General features: G+C 36.9%; 1 long non-coding RNA gene across 2 annotated transcripts in view; it reads right to left on the minus strand.

Annotated features, from left to right (window-relative positions):
* Positions 1 to 1,516: 1,516 nt before the first annotated feature.
* The window catches only part of LOC121083511, a 44,936-nt gene continuing 26,930 nt past the window's right edge, over positions 1,517 to 19,522 (minus strand). The window contains exons 4-6 of one of the 2 annotated variants that reach the window (XR_005826399.1): positions 5,722 to 6,092; positions 5,342 to 5,526; positions 1,517 to 1,688 (exon numbers count right to left, since the gene is read on the minus strand). This is a non-coding gene — a long non-coding RNA (uncharacterized LOC121083511). Of the gene's footprint in view, positions 1,689 to 5,341; positions 6,093 to 19,522 lie in introns of both variants that reach the window. The other variant, XR_005826398.1, reaches the window with a different exon arrangement.

Genomic DNA, 19,522 nt, shown 5'->3' on the forward strand with positions numbered 1-19,522 from the left:
TATGAAATATAATTTAGCTAAAATTAAACCAACAATTAATACAACAAACAAAACTGAGTAAATCTTTTACAGTTTCGATGAAATATGCTTATCAACAATACTATTGCTTATTTACAGTACATATTCTAAATCCATAAAATATTGCCTAAACGGCAATTTAGTTGAGAAAATTGATGCATTAATGTGCAGTAAGTGGTAAGGTATCCACTACTTCATGTCAGATGATTCAGTCCATACATATCTGTAACACACAGCGAGTAAAAATTGTTTCGTTCACCTCCAGCAGCTAGAAACAGCGTACATTAATTCGTGTAACAGAAGTTTTAGACCATTATGCAACAGTTTTTCATGCCATACATACACCCAGTTTTATATTGTAAAAACACAGTTCTGGAGGGCTGTAGTAAAATCCTGAAATTATTTGTGGCACTCTGAAATGAAAAAGTCACACAAAAGAGCAATTTACATTTAGGGCCACAGAGCTGCCGAATAGACAGCCAGAGGCTGAATACTGTGGATCAAGCCACTCTGCTCCAGTGTGAGCTAGTTCACAGCACTATGGTTGTAAACTAATTATGCCATCTGACTTTTGGACTAGCAGTTTGTCCTTTGCCTTCTTTCTGTTAGCTGTAGAACTTCAGCAGCCTGCGTGTATCTGCCCTTCATCTGTGACTTGCTGAAGGATGCTGAACTTTGAACAACTACTCAACACTTGCGCTATATACCCCATGTGTCTGATGTTCTCTCCTTGGCAGTTATAGGGCTGTGTGTGAACGACTTGATGAGTTTTGGGCCTCCAGGTGCAAAAGAGACATTGATATACTGGAAAGGATCCAAAAGGATCCAGTGAAGATCTGCTAATGTGGCTGGGGACTGGAGCACATAATGTGTGAGTACAGGTTAAGGGAACTGGGCTTGTGGGACAAATAATTGCTCCTCATTAGCTCAAATCCAAGAGAGTAATAAATCAAGATAGTCCAAAATAAATAAAATGAAGCAGTCTTCAACACATGTCATTATGTCCTAAAGCTTCCTGTCCTACAGTGTTGTGCATATTAAGTTTATATCACTTCAAAAAATTATTGGAAGAAAATAAGAAAGAAATACCTAACAAGGCCATTACACGGAATGATGCACTTTCTGTCTCAGAAAGGAATCCTGAATTTCAAATTGCTGTAGACTGAAAGAATCCTGAAAAAATATTCCTATACACTTGTTGAATCCTTTCCCTCTTCCCCAGGCATCTGATGTCAGGTATCATTAGGAACTAAACTAGATGGACCTTTAATCTGATGGGGTACAGTTGTTTTTACATGTTGCATCTTTGATAACCAGAATGACAGGTGAAGGAGGGGGGGTTCAGATCATTCCCAGTGGAAAGATGAACAAGTTGTGTGTTTACATGCTGCTTTGTTATGTGGGAGTGAAAACCCTGATCAGATTGAGCAAAGGCAAAGAGAAGAAAGGTTCCCTTTGAATCAACCAAGCAGTTGAAGAATCAAATACGCGGGTGAGCTCTGAAAACTGGAGTTGTTTATTGAAGCACATTGTTACAACATACACCATGCTGACTGCTGAAGTACCCCTGCTGTGTTGGGGTAGGAAATTTGGGTTTCCATTTTTCCACTGCAGAGATGTGTCATTGTTCTGCATCAATATTCTTGTGTTTGAACCTTCTAGACTGGGGGCTAATGGAAAACAAAGGGTTGATAATCAGTGTTCTTAAAATGCAATGAATTAAAGAATGACAGTTTGGACAGAAATAGCCGGAGGTTCTTTGTATCATTCTTGGCTAAGAGTTTGATTATCCAGCCAAGTTATGAAAGGAAAATAAAATATTTTCCTGACAATGTTAAACTTTTTAAGAGTATCTAGAGACTAAATGCTAGACATACTTAAGGAAATAACTGAACACTGATGAATTTTGGGTGGACTATCTGGAAGCTTAGAGCTAGAACCTCCATTAAAATTTATAATTCATATATAAATCTGATTTCCACATTTTTATTTACATTTAAGAATAGTTTAGGGAAAGCATTCAGAAATATGGTGAATTGTAACACTGCACAGATTCTTTCATGTCTTCATGCTCAGCAGGAGACAAGGAATTTACAAAAGTATTACTGGCACTAATACAAGATAATTGGGAGATAATAAATCCTAATGCTTTGGGAAAAGGATTAACATACATGGGCATCCGCAAAAGTATCTCCCACCTTTTTCCAAATCCAAATCAACCCATTTTACAAGGACATTTCTTTCTCATGCATAATAAAAGGAGTAATTAAGGAGTTACTTATGTTGAAGGATATTGTTAGATTGCTATTATGTTACTATTATTATTATATACTGATACAAACATGTGTGTTTTATAATAAGAAAAAATAAGCAGACCATTATTTCCTGAGTTCTATTATTATTATTATTATTGTTGTTGTTGTTATTATTATTATTACTAGTAGTAGTACTACTACTACAAACAGTTTACTGACATTTATCTAAAAAGTTTGCCATTAGAGATCAAAATAGTGTTTTTAGAAAAATTAAACTTTGTAAAAGATATATCAATGTACTTGCTCCTGGATGATGAATTTGGTTCTTTTTTCTATAATCAATTAAATATTAATGATGGTTTTGTTTATGCTCATATGGAACATAGATAATTAACATAGAGTTCTGCTAACTCTTTACCATGTTCAAAAACTTGCATGCTTTTTCTGCTCCATACCCTGTGTTTTCTTTCCAGCTTAGAAGTTACTTTACCTGTTCTTGTGTATTCAAAACAAGTCCCAGTTCTGATTAAAGCTTTGGGCAACTACATAACATTGTCCACCACCAGCTGAATGTGGTCTTATGAAATATTTCTTTAGCAGTGCCTTGATGAACTTACTGAACTTTCTATAATGAGTCAAATAACACGCAAACCCCTGTCTCTAGCCTTGGCAATTTTTAATGCCATTTCCCCTCTAATTCTGCTCTGCCTGAAATCAAGGATAAAAAATGTCCCTTCCAGGAGACAGCACAATTTCACTTGCATAATGGTGCATACCACATCTCCAACTCTCCATTCTCCTTCTCCTTTTCAATCTGGCTTACTGTTGAAGTTGCCTTTCCCAGTATTGTCAGTCAACAAGAATGAGAAGAAAAAGAGTGGGCAAAGGCAGTCTGAAAGTACTGAGTGGCTTAAATAACTCTTCCTACATTCACTGTAACTGCCACCTGCCCAGCAGCACTTCCCCACTCGTTTCTTTGACACCGCATTCCAGCCTTTCTTCAACTAACAGTGCTCTCCGCTCACATGAAATCTTTATATGAGATGCCACCAGGGAGGCAATAAGAGAATAGTGAACTCTGGAAAACCATTTTAAAAAAGAACAACCCCAAATCAACTTTTTAAAATGGATCTTAATTAGTAGAATCTGAAGCCTACCTGGCATTTGATGAGATTGGGACATGAATCAACAACAGAATAACAAAAAAAAGTTACACTTAAGGTCAAAAATCTTTAGACTAGATAATAGCCATCAGTATTGCTTTAGACTTTGTACTTCTTTATTTAGGCAACTGCATATGGACTTCAGGCACAAAATTTCAGGCACCTGTTTTTAAAATCTTGGCCTCAAGATGTCCACTAACATTGATCTGATTCCTCAATTTGAAATTTTTGATTGACATGTGTTTGACATCCTGTCCAATTAGAATACAGCCCACTTGAAAAGCTTAGTTCACTAGTCAGAAAATTATATGGAACAGTATATCAAAGCAGTGATTTTGGTACTGTCAGATCAGACCTGATCAGGGTAAGAAGCAAATACATATTAAAAAAATATATAACCTTCTTGAAAAATATCTAAGGTTGGTTTGTTTTTTTTTTCAAAAAAATGCTTATTTTATTCTTTATTTTGTTTTTACTTGTGCTTGAAGCACAAATGAACACATTTCTTTCTAGTATGAATGGAAAATGTGGGAGACCTGCTGATTTGGCTGTTAGACCTCTAGACTCAAAATCCTATCACAGCGGGTGGGAATCTGTTGGGTCAGTGGCAGGTAGGAATGCTGATCAGCTAGAAACCCTGGAACAATTGCCGCTAGATATGCATAGAAAAGCTAAATCGTGTATCACTATGAATATGCTTATTTTATAAACTGTGCAAAATTGTCAGTCTGCATGTGTGGGGACTTTGCTTCATCTAAGCAGCCTACATGCTGTACTGGGCATGGCTTTCTAAGAATTATCAGTTTCCTAAATTTAGAGGTAAAGCAAGGCACAGCAAAAAATTCCTATTGCTTTTAGAGCTGTTGGGCTGAGCAAACATGGTATTTAAAAAAGGAAGAGAGAGAGCTCCAAGCAATGACATTCAGATCTGGACATAAGCCCCTCTGAAGGGCAGGTTTTGGTTCAACTCTGGCACAAGAGTTGTACCTGATTTATTTTTGCATCCTGTAACAAGACATGGCTTGCTTTAAACTGCCAGTGCTCACAGAAGTGATGTTGGTCACAGTGGTCACATGGAGTGTTCACAAAATGACTTATCAACTTAATAGCATCATAAGATTTGATACTCACAAATGACCTGTAATTCCGGATACTCTTCCTGGAAAAGTTACTGATAAGCTTCACTTAGGAAACTGAATGTTCTTAAGATAGGCATGCCTAAAAATACCCAGATCACTAGTTGCTAGAAAAACACAGCTCAGACATTCAAAAAAAAGGGAGACACATGAAAATCAAGAGCAGCCAAAGAAATTTTCCAATACCAATGAAAAAGTAAGCTTAAAGCTTATTTTAGAAGTTTTATGTGGTGCAATATCTCATTCACAGTGAACACTGAGGAAAATATAGCACATAAAAGAGGAAAATAAATTACTATTTTCCATAATAATAAAAAATAAGTCCCATTAAATTTCGCCACTAAGAGGTACGTTGAAAGCATTGGTACTTTTAAGGAAAACTGAAAAATAAATCCATTAAGATTATTTGTTTCATACAGTAATATTTAGATACAGTGGGTTTTGTTTTAATTTTATGGTCTGTATTATTTTTACAGACTTCAGAATTACATGTCCAGGTTTAAAAAAATAAAAATTATAATTAAAAAAAAATAATTTCTCATTCTTTTTGACAGAAAAAGATATAAAATGGAGAACACACTTCTCAGTAAATGCAAGAAGGAAACTGTATTTCAGGATTTCTGCTGAGTCTTTTGGGGTTTTTAAGTTAAGTTTTTATCTGCTATTTACATTTGCAACAAAATATACAATTTCTCCACCACCCGATGTGAAATGTACATTCCTGATAGCAGTTTCTTTATACCTAAGCAGATATGATTGAATTACTTACTTGTATGGTGTAAGGACACCCAGTAGGTCAGATTTGCACAGGGTTGTGACACAGTGTTTCACTGGTTCCCCTTGCCCAGGCTAAGCCTTCCAGGCATGTCAGTTTTGTTCCATTCTTGGTCTCGCTAGAAAAAAAAATTGTCAGTCCTGGCAGATTTTCCCAAGCGTAATCTTCTGTTTTCTCATCTCAAATAAAGGAAACATAAGAAGGCAAGGAAGTTTGTAAGAAATTATAACATATACATACATAGTTTTTCAATGTTATATTCTATAATTCTTGTTTATTACAATAGCAGCACCCAAGTGTCACAATTGCATCTGTACAAAGCTGAATATTTTACAGCTATAACGCATAGCACAGTTTCTGCCGAGAATACCCACAGGTGAATGTAGCTCCACTTGATGTAAATGGGATCCATGCATTTGCACTTGAACTCCAGATCTTTCCATTTCAGTCATGCTTCTATAATCAGATCCATGTTTTTGAAACCTGGTGCCACAATCAGTCTGTGTAGGTCCAGTTGCCAGAATCTGAGTACATTTGCATTTCTTTGTTTTTTATCAAGATACTGATTTTGTATCAGCAACTGCTTTTGCTGCTAGCAATGCTTTTTTCCTTCTTATTTTTTCTAAGAATCTAAAAGTATCAGTATCTTTCAAACTTACAGTAGGCATTGACTGGTGGTACCTGGTACTTAGAGGAAAAGAGGATTTAAATCTTTCAGCCCATCAATCACACATTGTTCCTAGCCCTGAAAAAAAAGAAAAGAAAAAATGAATGGCAGTGTAAGTCCCACAAAATTTTGCCACTAAGAGGTACATTGAAAGCATTGGTACTTTTAAGGAAAACTTGCAAAGAAAAAAGATGTTCATCTCCAGCAGTGTTAAAAGTAAAGTGTAGTTGTGCACTAATTTATCCTGGTCAGAATGATTGACCTTGGGACTGTAATGAGAACTTGAGTGACAGGTTGGACACAGTAGTCTGGGTCTCACCCTAAACCTGAAACCCTTTCAAAATTCCTTTTCCTGCTCCTTTGGTACAGGGCTGTACAATTCCTCCTGCTGATATGTTCAAAACCTTCACTTGCCTTGAAGGTAAATACAGCCCTGGGGGGCCTGCAATAACATTAGGAGCAAACAAAAAGGTTGAATTGCCATCTTGTTGAGAAGTTTAAACTCATACTTGCAATTTGCAGGTTGAAACCTTCTATCTAAGCCTTATGGCAGTGACTAATGCAATCTATTGATTTCTATGAAGAATTAATAATCCTAAAAACTGTGATGTAACTTCTGGTTCTTGATAGGATACAGACAAAGTTTAAATTTAGAATAAAGAATTACTCAAATTAATAAATTGCACCGCTATGCTTTATTCTCTGACTTCCAAAGAGAGCATTTCTCTGTGTTAGAGTGCAATAGTCAAAACAGAGGTAGTAGAAAAAAAATTAAGGTTGAACAATGGCATAGAACTGCCTTAAAAATCAAATGACCAATAATGGGCCACATTTTCAGTTCCTAATCATGGCTGCTATGTGCTGGGTGTAGATTATTACTCCTTAAAATGTGTATAATGTGGTTTGTGATTTGCTTATGAGTCACTATATAATACCAGGGATGATGTAGTTACCTGAGTCATCTCTTCTGCCACAAGATTGATCACAGCTAGACCAGACTTAATAAGATGGAGCTGACCTCTATGGGAGTATCTTTAGTGTGAGACACAATTTACACAGCATTTAAACTCACTGCCCCTAAAGATAAATACTAAAAGTGGCATACTCCTAATTAATTGAAGAATTCATGCTTACTCACTTCCACTTAGGTTTTTTTTCTCTCTGCCACACAGCTAAGAAAACAGGCAGTCAAATATATCAATGTTCTTTTCACCCTTGATTTGTATACTTGTGCAAAAACAAACATAACTTTATTTTTTTATATAATTTTAATTGAGGATATGATTCAACAATATATCCCTTCCTTATGTTAGAAGAGTTTAACAGAAGTTGGTAGTGATTTTTTTGACATAAATATTATCAATACAGCAATGAATAAAGCCTTTTAAGCACTGTTTTCAAAAAGCACTCATGTGATTCACACCATTTATTCTTTCTTTTTTAACAATGTTATTCTCAGAATACTTTTCTCCTGAGCTTCCAAATTCAAAGGAGAGAGAAAACTCCCCAAGAGAATAAATCAAGAGTACCTAAGCTTGGGCTTCTGCTCTGTACCATTCCTTTGGTGGAGGTTATTTTTCACCACTGGCCATAGATTTAATTTCTTCTCCTTAAAGTCAGTCTTGTCAGATGCACCACCCTAGTATTGCTGCTATTAAAATCAGTAGAAGTTTTACACCAATGATGAATAATTTTTAATATCATACTTTTTGCATCCTAGTTACTTCTATTGCACACATTCACAGAATCACTTGAAATTACATAATCTGTTGTTTATTTTTTTTAATGCCTCTGCTTTTGCAGGTATACTGCAAGCTTTTCATCCACTTGCACTAGTTGCAGAAGTGGCACCAGACCACAACTAATCCACCATGTCAGAGTGCAAATACCTCCTACAGATCAGTCAGATCCTGTTTACGTAATGCTCTGTTGACTCTGAATGTAAAAGACAGACAATTTGCATGCATTTTGCTCATGCAAAACTACTTGCAAACACTGCAGCCATCAACTGAGTCAACTATCTCACTTATAACATTTAAATTTTACTAAAAAAGTCCATTTCAAGAGTCTTAGTGAAGTTCTGTGGATCTGGTTTATTATTATTTTCTTATTATTTATTATTCTGATTATCATAATCATCATCATTATTTTCAACTTTGCACAATTCATCAGTAAAATGCAACATGTAAGAGTCTTCCACCATATTCCATAAATGTCCAGAAGCATGTTTACAAGTCCCTCATGAAAAGTACTTTCCCATGGATAGTGTCTATGTCAAGCAAACTCAAGCCTGATTAAGTAGATGCCTCAGAGCGTAAGGCAAGTATGTGCATGCACCAGCTGGAGAGGCTTCTTGGCACTGAACTGTCCCTGAAGCAAAAGCTTAGGATATTAGGAAATCTAAAGACTGAGGCAGATAAATCCTGCATGGATTTCCCAGTAGCCCTTACCTACAGAGGAATGTTAGTGCAATAAGAATTCAATAACTGCCTGATTAATATGAAGTTCCATTAAAAAGATATGAATCTTCTAATGCTGGTAATGGTAAATATATGCACAAACCTTTGCAGAGTCAGGGATATATCAAACCATGCAGCCTCTACTGGAAAGAAGAAATCAGTTTTACAGACACGAATTAAACTGTGATTTTAATTGGGCTCATGTCAATCCAGTCACTTCAATTGAAAACCCAGTACTGCCTGAAACTAGCCATGAAGTGTTTAGCTGGGGCACAATGTGCTGCACTGAAAATGCCTGGACTACAACCAACTCAAGCCCAAAATCTGCCCTGCTGGGAACTGCATCTCATTTTATTAGGGAAAAACTAAATTTAATCCTAACATTCTCTAATGAAAGTACAGCACATCAATGTGACATATTTCTGCTGCAATACTGAAAGATCATTTACCCACATGCTGAAGCTAGTTTCTCTACATACTGTGAGATGAAACAAGAAGACTCCAACACCAGTAGCTCTAGTTCAAATTCCACATCTGGAACTGCTTAGTAATGTATATGTAAAAATTATCTTGATAGACAACACAATATAATCCCACTCAGACAGCATTACACTCTTAAGTAGTGTCGCTGGCTCAATTCAGTAACTCTAACAGTATCACTAGATATAGATTTTCTACTGTTATTTTTGCCACGTCTCTTAAATTAAGCTTTTAGTCAAAGACTAGAGGCATTGATCACATCGAAGGACACATGTAACATAGGAAGTGCATCTTTCCACGGATTAATTCCTCCTGCTGGTTTATGAATAGATGATGTCCCAGTATAACAGAAATCCAAGCAGCTGTAGCAATTAGACATGACAAGACATTTTCCACATACTGTTTTGTCTAATGAACTGTCAGAGAGTGCAGTTTCCCTGACTTTTAATTACTGCACCACCCACAGTTAGGACAAGTTCACCTACCTCTTCTGTCTGAGACTTAATTCATCTTCTCAAATGCATCCTTATTAAAAGTGATGGGTCCCAGTTTGGACTTTTGCTAAACAGTGTAATGTAACAAAAAGGCAACATTATGGTAAGCACTATCTTTCACAGCAGCCATTCTTTTGCACTTAGAAAGAATATTCATTTGACTTCCTAATGAAACAAATTATCTGCCTTCTCAAATGAGAGTTTTCTCATCAAAAGTAAGTTCAGGCTTTATCTGGCAAACGATAAACATTTCCCTTAGGGTAGCTTGGATAAATTAGCAGACTGAAAAGGAAATAAATCCTTGATACTGTCCTGTATCTAGGATCCCAAGGAAATTCTCTAATCATATTGTTATTATTTATAAAGCTTAATTTTAACTATTAAAAAGAAGGTATTTCATTGTGACTGTGGCTCGACATGCATTTGGGCTGAAACCTAGCAAGTGTGGGAAATACAACTTTTTAGGTAAAATGTTATTCCATGAATCTGACACACAAAGCTGCTTGCATTATATACTTTTGCAGAAATATTTTCTTTATTATCTTTTCCCGTATTTACTGTTTTATTAACAGGATCCTCATCAATGTGAAAACCACAGGATTTTGTATTCTTTTTGCCATCTACAGAAGTGGAACGTGGAACAAAGGATATTTTTATAGTAATGCCGTAACACATAAGAAAATGAATTAATGTTGAAACAAAGCATCTGCACACATAAGCTATAAGCATAAACTGTATACTTTTTAGTAACTGCAGTGGTCCCATAGACATGAGACCAAAAAAATGGATTCCAAAATAAAATCTTTGTTCAGAACAGAAGAGTTCTATCCTGATCTCCCTTAGCTTATACTTTATTTAGTTTTAGGACTAATCGCAAAGCAGGGTCAGTGCAAACCTTCACACTTAAATGATCTGTAGATGCTTGCTTACTGATAGCCACAGTCTGAGGGAAGACTGGGGAAACCCTGCCAAGCTCAGCTTCCCGCGGTTAGATGCAAAACCCATAACTCTCCAGGATGGAAAGGCCAGTGATTCTAAGACAAACTAAAGTGCAATTAAAGTTATAAACAGGAAGATTAAGAGCGCATGAGGTACTCTCTGCAAAAGTATTTCAGGCCTGTGGAAACCTCTCCAGAAATCCTTTGTAAAGAAACACCTGCATTGCCTCAGACAAAAGTGCCAGATGATGACAGATACGAATAGGTGTGTGTTTTTGGATGAGTGGGAGGCTTGCATAGAGGTGGTGTGAACATTTGTGGTTGGTCACGAAGAGGAGGATGATAAACAAAACCATGGTACAGGGAATCAAGAGGAGCCCAAGAATTCCCACAGATAACGCAATTTGCTGAAGGATATCGGGCTTCAGCCTGAGGACTTGTTCTTGCAGCTGCCTGAACCGACCCCTTAAGCTGTATGAATCAGTAAAAACATTAATCAGTTCTTTTAGGACTAGAACAAGTAATGCTTGCTGAGGAGGTCTGGCATAAGGAGACAAAAAAATACTGGGTGGCAGGAAGGTTTTATCATGCTTCAATTTTCATGTTTAAAGATTATTAGTAGCAGAGGAAAATAAGACCACTTGAAAAACAGTGCTTAAAGATGCGTAGTTTGCATCTTCTGTGAGGTGAAAATTTTTATATATAATATAAAATTCAGAGAGGAGAAGAGGAGATCACACTTAATATAAATTACCAGAGGTGCTCAGATGCTACCTTGTGTTCAAGGTGTAACTAATTATTTCTGCAAATATAGACCTTCCAATGTTCCAGAAAAGTAAACACTGACCTATCACATCTTTAAAAAGAATGAGGAGTTTCCTGCATTGCCTTCTTACAATTTGGGATCAGTGTGATTATCTACTGAGAAGGAAAATCTAATATAAATATTGCTATTAAAGGGACTCTAATCCTATGACATCATATTTTATGAATTCAGAGAGGTTTTTTAAAAAATAATATAAAAACTTTATTGTTCCTTATTTCAATTTGGAAAAAAAACCCATTAAATTATCAGTAAAATAAGAGTCAGAAGACTTGAGTGCAAACACATCTTTCTCGCTCAAGAGAGACACTAATAAAAGATGTAATGAGATTAAAAGATCTAAAATTATGTGCCCTGGTTGAGTGATCTTGGGTCTTCATTACATATTATATACTGAAACATGGAAATATTTGTTAAAAGTTGTTGGTTATAAACCACACAGACAGTCTTGATCAGCAAAATTCTTTATAGATGACAAAGAAAACTAATTCTGTAAACTATGTGGCAAACAGTACTGTCAACTATAGTAAATCTAGGCTAATCCCTCCATGAAAGATCCAGAGACTACATTACTTTTTTAGTATTGCTCTATAACTGTATAAGTTCTCTACTGAGGTTCTATTGTGAATACAAAGAAACCTATGCCATAAAAATAATGGTAATTTATGAAGTTATTAACTCAATTTTCACAGTGATATCCATATAAACACAAAACCCCATATTTCATTAATTCTGGTGAAAGAGAGGATATAAGTTACAGTATGTAGGGTTTGGGGTTTTCTCTATTAGCATGCAATTCCTTATGATATTACATATCACACTTCTATATTCCAAGAAACTGAGCAAAATTTTGCCTTGCACTGCTAGTAAGACTATCTCGAAAAAATTACTCCTTTAGGCAGAAAGCAGATGCTATGTCTACTCACTTTATACCCCTCCAACTGTGCAGTTCTTCCAGAAATTAAGGCTACACCTTCATAATAAAATGAACAAAAAAATCTAACAATTTGGTTGGTTAGTTGTTTTAACAGGAAAAGAAGACAAAAAAATCAGACCTATAGCTTTTCCAGGATGTATTTAAACAGGACTAGGAACCATTTTACAAAGACAAAAGAAAGCTATCTTTTAGATTGATGCAACAGTTTTACAGTTATTCTTTAATAACATTAAGGGGTTTTCATTCTGAAATGAACGCTTTATTTTCTTGAATAACAAGAACTTTAGATTTGTGCCAAAGTGATCTTAAGAGATTTTATTTTATCTTTTTACTGAATTCCATTGTTTTTCACACCTTCATAACTGTATTTAAAAGGCAGAATGCACACTTAATGTGCAGCACTGTTGCTAGCAAAAAAAAAAAAAAAGAAGCCCTGAAAATACACATTGCTTGGTAACTTACAAATTTGAAGCTGTGATTTATTTTACTGTCTTCTTATTTTCCATGGATTTTGTGTTACCTACCAATCTCACCATTTGTGTCCCAACTTTAAATGAACTGCAGGGGGGAGCGGGGGAAGAGGGGGAAAGAACAACAACAGAAAGACTATCTTTCCGTTTTAGAAAAATACTCATTAACCCTGTATTAGAAACCACACATTAATAGTACTTCATTTTATATTTTTTGTTATAGCTCATTACTCACCTGTATCTCCTTATGGGTGATTACCACTATAAAATCAGGGTTTCCATGCCTAATATTTTGCATAGTAATCATATTTTGTATTATATACAAATATTACACATCCCTAAGTGGTTGTTACAAGAACATAAAGCTGCTTTCCGTAGGAAATAGCTTGTTTGCATTTCCCCAAAAAAATATCAATGCAAATCTGAGCTATTTTACCATCAAATAAAGCCATTTAATGGATTTCACAGCAGAAAAGCAAAGGCCACGTGATATTAAAATGTATACTGCTAGATCTGTTACTCAGTAAATTCAATTGGTAGCTGGTCTGCCTAATTCTTCCATCTCTGTTTCTCCCTTTAAGACCTTAACTCAGTTCCCGTCACTAAATCATTTGTCATCTAGGTAAGAAGCCCATTGAGTGCAGGTTTAGGGAGCAGCAATAATTCCGGGTGAGATTGACTACAAAGGGAAGGAGGGAGCAAATTACTTCCATCAAACTCATCCTCAGAAATGGTAAGCCCTCACCAAAGGTGCATTTTCCTCTTAAAAGAAGGAGCAGTCACACATTTACAAACATCAGGGAAGACTCCAGTTTAAGGCACACTTGATAGATGTCAGGAGCAGTAGCAGAGGAGTCTAGTGTCAGTCCCACTGGAAATGACACACCTGCCCCCTTGAAAGCCCCTCATGGAGCTGCCCAGAGCAACCTGGCCCACAGCTTGGGGCAGGGGCTGCTCTGCAGAAAGCAGCACAGCTGTGACTCACCAAGCAACACCCGCTATAGATCAGAAAATAAGTCTTGTCAGACCCCCTTCCGTTCCCACAAATCCAAGGTCACTGAATATTGGAGCTGGGTAAAGGTAGACCTCATTAAGATAGTCTGGAGCAAAGAGACATCATCTGCACCCACAATAGATAAATAGTTTTGAACTTCCATACCATCACAGCTCAATCTATGCTCCTCCTTTAGCATAGTGTAACTTACATGAGTATGAGCTAGCCCTGGTCATAGTCTCCAAATGAAGCTGCTAGGAAATGATGCCATAATCTATAATAGAATGATATACTTATTCAAATAAAATAAATTTTAAAATGTAACTGTAAATAGTTTTAAAAATGCTTCAGTAAAAATGAATCAGCTTTTTAATTAACCAGGGCACTGACACAGACTTCAGAGAAAGCAATGGGCTGTCCTGCTCCCCTCACCCCACTCCAGAAGCAGTTAAGTTGTCCAAGCACATAAACTTTCAGTGATATTTCAGATCTTCAGGGTGTTGCCCATTCATATAGGACCAACAGATATGATAGGACTACGAGACAGCCTTGCTCTTCTGCAGGTAGAGGCCAGATTAGAGACCTGCCGTATCTAACACTGCTTAGAAACCTATGGTAAGAGTATCAAATTCCCAAAACCTTGGGGAGAAGACTGAGATACAGTTTGCTGTGTGTCATCTCAGATTCGATGGAGAAGCCAAGTGGTTTTGTTATTCAGTCCCTGGGGAAAAAATCCCAACAAAGCCAGCAATTCTCGACTTCTACACAAGTCGTGTAACTGCCTTTGACAGTTTTCATATTACATTCTTTCCTAGACATGCATTTTCAAAGCCATATTGTGCATTAATTGGTAAGAACAGTGCACACAGTATTTGGCAGATTTAATGATTTATTGTATACAGACTGTACAAACTATATAATCACATAGCATAGAAGTACAGAATTTTGTTTTATGCATAAATCAGTTTAAAATAGTTCATTTTATAGAGATTTTAAAGACTAAGGTTTCTGAAGAAGTTTGGGAGAAAGTTGTCTGTTCAAGAAATGCAGCAATTTTGAATTACTTTTTATCAAAAGAAGCAGTGTTCTAAATCAAATTTAACTAATTCTTAAGTGACAGTTTTTCAAAGTTTAGAGTGGAAAGGAATCAGAGCTGCAGTCAGGGGAGTGGGCCACAATAAATTCTTCTTCTAGCAAGAACTTGTTTGGAGTTCTGCCATCTCCCTCGCTGATTGATGTTTTTCATGTGATTTCAGCCTTGCGTGAAACAAGCAAAATAATAAAAAAAAAACCAAAACACCCTGATCTTTTAGAAATACGTTAAAATCAGGATTTTTTTTTTTTTTTTTTTTTTTTGACAGAGACTAAAAATTAAGATTGTTAACAATGGAATCTGCAAGTTAGTTGGGAATAACCAAGTTCCCTTTGTTCCAGTTACATGAAGGAACCATTTTCCTGACTATGGGACTCTCGAGAATACTGCCTTCTAATATTCTGCTCCTGGCTTGAGGAACCAAGTATATTGCTAATACCATGTGTGATGCCTAGTGGCTGAAAAAAACTTCATTCAGTTTCAAATGACTGAGAATAGACTGCTGTTTTCCATTTATTTCTTCTAAACACACTTAAATTATATTATTTGAAATCATGTTTTTATATAAGGCAAAGGGAAGACACAGATAAAATCTGTGATAGTCTTGTTCCTATACAGGTTCTTCTTAAAAGACTACATGAAATAATAAACATATATCTGGAATTGAATATATTTTTATAAACTTTAATGGAAAGCCAAGGTCATATTAAGGTAGAAAACAACATAGAAACTGAGATGGAAATATTTGAAGAGTTTAAATTAACATTATAACCAAGAACAAAAATGGATTTAGGGTCTTTTATAGTATCTATGTTTCAATCTTATGTAGTGTTTTTGACTCAGAAGCGTCCCAGAGAAATTCTGTGGAAAAATCAAGTAGTAGGTAGAATTTCCGTGGTCCTTTAGTAACGAAGGAAAGCCTTTGTCTTTCTGGTCTTTCTCTAGGTGATAATTCTCAAATAGTTAGGGTGTCATGCTGCCCTTTAGGTTTATATTTAACTCCATGGACAAATAGTTTTAGGTATCCTTAGGAATTTTTAACATTAGTCATTAATTTGTCGTGGTAGCAAATATTGTGCATTTATAATAGACATATTTCTATTTCCAAGCCATCTATTAAACAGCAAATATTCTTAAAAGAATAGATTGTGAAAGATATACTAATTGTTCTGAAAATAACAGGAAAAAAAGGGCACATATCAACGGCAATGAAGTTAAGTAAAAGGCAATTATTTACTAAAGCAGGGCTTAATTCAGCATTCCATCGGTAGAGAATTACAAAGGCATTCATACATAAGTGAGTATATGGTGGTCAGACTTTTTTTAAGTTACAGTCTAAAAAGAAGAGGTGAGGAAGAGAGACATGTTGCTACAGAAGCGATGAGACTTCATTAGAGTATCAGTCTTTCTTGGTTTAAAAGCAGACACAGTCTATGAAGTTTATTGAATACATCTGGCCATGATCACTCTGACTTTCAGCACTGAGTGAAGCATTCAGAAGTTACCTGGAAGAAGTCAGGCCCCATATCCAGTCACAGGCAGTGTTAGATGGTGAGCCAGAGGGGGGGGTGGGGGTGGGGCTGAATATCCTTCAGGACATGACATTCTCTCTCCTTTGGTCACAGAGGACAATTTTAATTAAGGCAGCTGCAACCGCATTAGCTAGTCTTCCATTGAAGACGGGTGTCTCTTGTGAGAGGGAATGGTACTGCTCCCCCTTTAGACCCCATAGCTGGGTGGCCCGTGTGTTTTTCCCCTAAGCAGATCCAACTCTATTATCTGACATGAATTAGGAAAGACCTCTTCCTACCTCTGTTTGGTTGCTTTTAAAAGAATGATGATTTTTAGAAGAAAGATGTTTTTATAAGAAAGTGTTTTAGGGACAATCTAGTTTTTGTTCTTTTACCATGAATGAACTATCAATAACTTGATGCAGTGTTTCACAGCTACACCACTATTATTATCATCCATTTTTTCTGCATTCAGTAGACTGGTATGCAAAGGATCTTTTGCTGATGTTCAGTGATGAATGAATTGGCTCACTAACAAGAGTCCTGTCAGCTGTGGAGGAGCTACATCCCATGTGCTCTGGATCCCTGAGAGCCTCCAGGAGCAGGGTTGCTCCATGAGGTGGATGACCCAGAAGCCACAGCAACCCAACCAGCAGCAGAGCAGAGCCCTCACCAAAAAAAGCTCAGCTCTATGGCACCTGAACATGAGCAGCAGAGTAGGGCTGCTGACAATAACACCTCATGCCAGCAGTTCAGTGACCTTCAGACAAATTCGGAGTGGCAAGTCAGGTCCAGCATCTTCCCAGTGAGTCAGGAACAGCAGAAGACAGACACAGTCTGGAGGCAGCAGCAGCAGCACAACCCAAGCAAGGAACGGGGACCCAGCCTGAGCTGAAGTAGAGCTCCTGGGCCATAGGCAAGGGAGTGGAGGACATCCCTGGTGAAGCCAGTCAGAGTCATTAGAACCTCCTTACTATAGTGAGAAGTTCCTCCTCCCTGTCTCCAGGCCCTGAACCTCATGCCTTTTAACTCAGGCATTGCTCACAGTGAAAGGAAAGATGCAGCAGGTGTAAATCAGTTGATCTGTGGTGTATAGAGACAAGGGCTATTGTTATGACCTACTATTTCTACTACAGGAGCGGATGTGGAATAAGGCTTCGCTGTTCTTGGCACTTGAGAATAGAGCTCTTCCACACACAGGTCACAGCTCCACTTCATTCAGAAGGTAAGGAAACAAGGGAGTAAAGGGGGAGAAAGATGGGTGAACAATTTAATTCTGTGCAATGCACAGCACGCTCGCACTAGCTCCTGTTTAAATAGTTAATAAGAATTGCTCAGTGTTTCTTTGTTCCCTCCCCTGTCTGAGATTCATGAAGCCAACTGTGGGAGCTCTGAACTGTTGAAGAGAATCCAATTAACTCTCATTTTTCTCATTTAACTTGACAATTTAAGTGGTTTCACTGTTTATAATGTGTACGTTTATATATATGTGTGTGTGTTTATCTCTATGTACTGAAGATGTCTTTAAATGACTGTACTGGGTTATTTCTTTTGGAGTTAGTTTTTTTGTGGTTTTTTTTTTTTTATTTGGTTTTGTGTGTGTGGTTTGTTTTTTCTTTTTTATGCCCAGTAGATTGTCTTTCTGATTCCTGGTATGAGAAATCTTTTGGATCATACAATGTAATAGCTCTTCCAGACTAGTTTTTCTGTCGTTGAGTGCTAAGATCTGGTAAGACTCTCATTACAAGGTATTTCCAAGTAAGTCAGGAAGTGAGGGAGAGCAATGATCATCAATTACCAGGATAAGTAAATGTTGCCTTCTGATCTCTTATTATAAGAACATAATTCACATCACCTACCTAATTTTTATGACTGACCCTTTCCTGTCTATACACAGTTCAATTAATTAGGTATGACTATTTCAGAAGACTTTTGCATGCCTTACTGTTTTTTTATGACAAGTTCTGAGTCCAATTACATTAAAATGACTGTGTTTGTCTTGTTTCATTTACTTTGCAATCCTTAATTAGGATGATAGAGAAATAATATCAGTCTGCATGAAATGTATCTGTGTGAAAGACATTGATACTTATCTATATTCTGTCCATGTGAAGACACAATTTTTGAGTGGAATCCTGCTATTAATTCTCAGCTTTCAATATGGGACAGATTGAAATCCATCTACACTCAAAAATTTTTTGTCTATTCAAGTACTGGCAGCCAGAACCATTCTGGGACAAATTACTGGTGGCAGCATTCCTTTTTAGAACACACAGAACCAGTTCTGAAACAAACATGAAACAATGACACTACCAAATTTTTAAGCTTTGTGTATTATTAAACATAGTTATAGGCCATATGCCTAGAAAATAACCAGAAAAAAAACTCATGCCAGCAGTTCAGTGACCTTCAGACAAATTCGGAGTGGCAAGTCAGGTCCAGCATCTTCCCAGTGAGTCAGGAACAGCAGAAGACAGATATGCAAAAGGGGGGGAGGAGGGGAAGGCATAGAGCAGACTAGGGACAAAGGTCAAATTATAGGTGCAGTCTGTCACATACACACAAAGCTGTAAATCTTTATGGTTGCTTCATATGTAGGTATGAGGTTTGAGTGTAAAAATACAACATAATGTTCATCCTTCCACCTTAATTTGGGGACTTCCAGAGACAGCAGAACGAGTCAAGGTAATTCTAGCTAAGGACAAATTAATCTCAGAGGGAGCTGTAGTAGTAATATGTATCATAGATAAAGAACATGAGAACATATGAGTTGTATTGCTGAAATGAACTTTTATGTAACTTCTACAGTTTTCAGGTACTGTGGAATGAAAAACATGTGTGTATATGAATGTTCATGGATAATTAATAACAAAGATTGGAGGCATCATGTAGTGAACTGAAAGTTTCAAGCCAAATCAAGATTGGTAATTTTTTTTTTTTTTCTTGAGAGTTGGGGCTGAGCAAACCTCATGAGGCTCAACAAGGCCAAGTGCAAGGTCCTGCTCCTAAGTTGAGGAAACCCCCAGGATCAATACTGGCTGGATGGAGAATGGATTGGAAGCATCCCTAAGGAGAAGGACTTTGAGGAACTTAGCATGGCCTTACAACGTTCATTTGCAGTCCACAAAGCCAACCTAATCCTGGGCTGCACCTAAAGAAGTGTGGCCAGCAGGTCAAGGGAAGTGATTCTCCTACTCTGCTCCACTCTCATAAAACACCACCTGGAGTGCTGTGTTCAGCACTGGGAGCCCCAACATAAAAAGGACACGGACCTGTTGAAGTGAGTTCAGAGGTGAGCCACAAAGATGA

This window comes from Falco naumanni, chromosome 2 (assembly GCF_017639655.2).
Source record: "Falco naumanni isolate bFalNau1 chromosome 2, bFalNau1.pat, whole genome shotgun sequence".
Lineage (NCBI taxonomy): Eukaryota > Metazoa > Chordata > Aves > Falconiformes > Falconidae > Falco > Falco naumanni.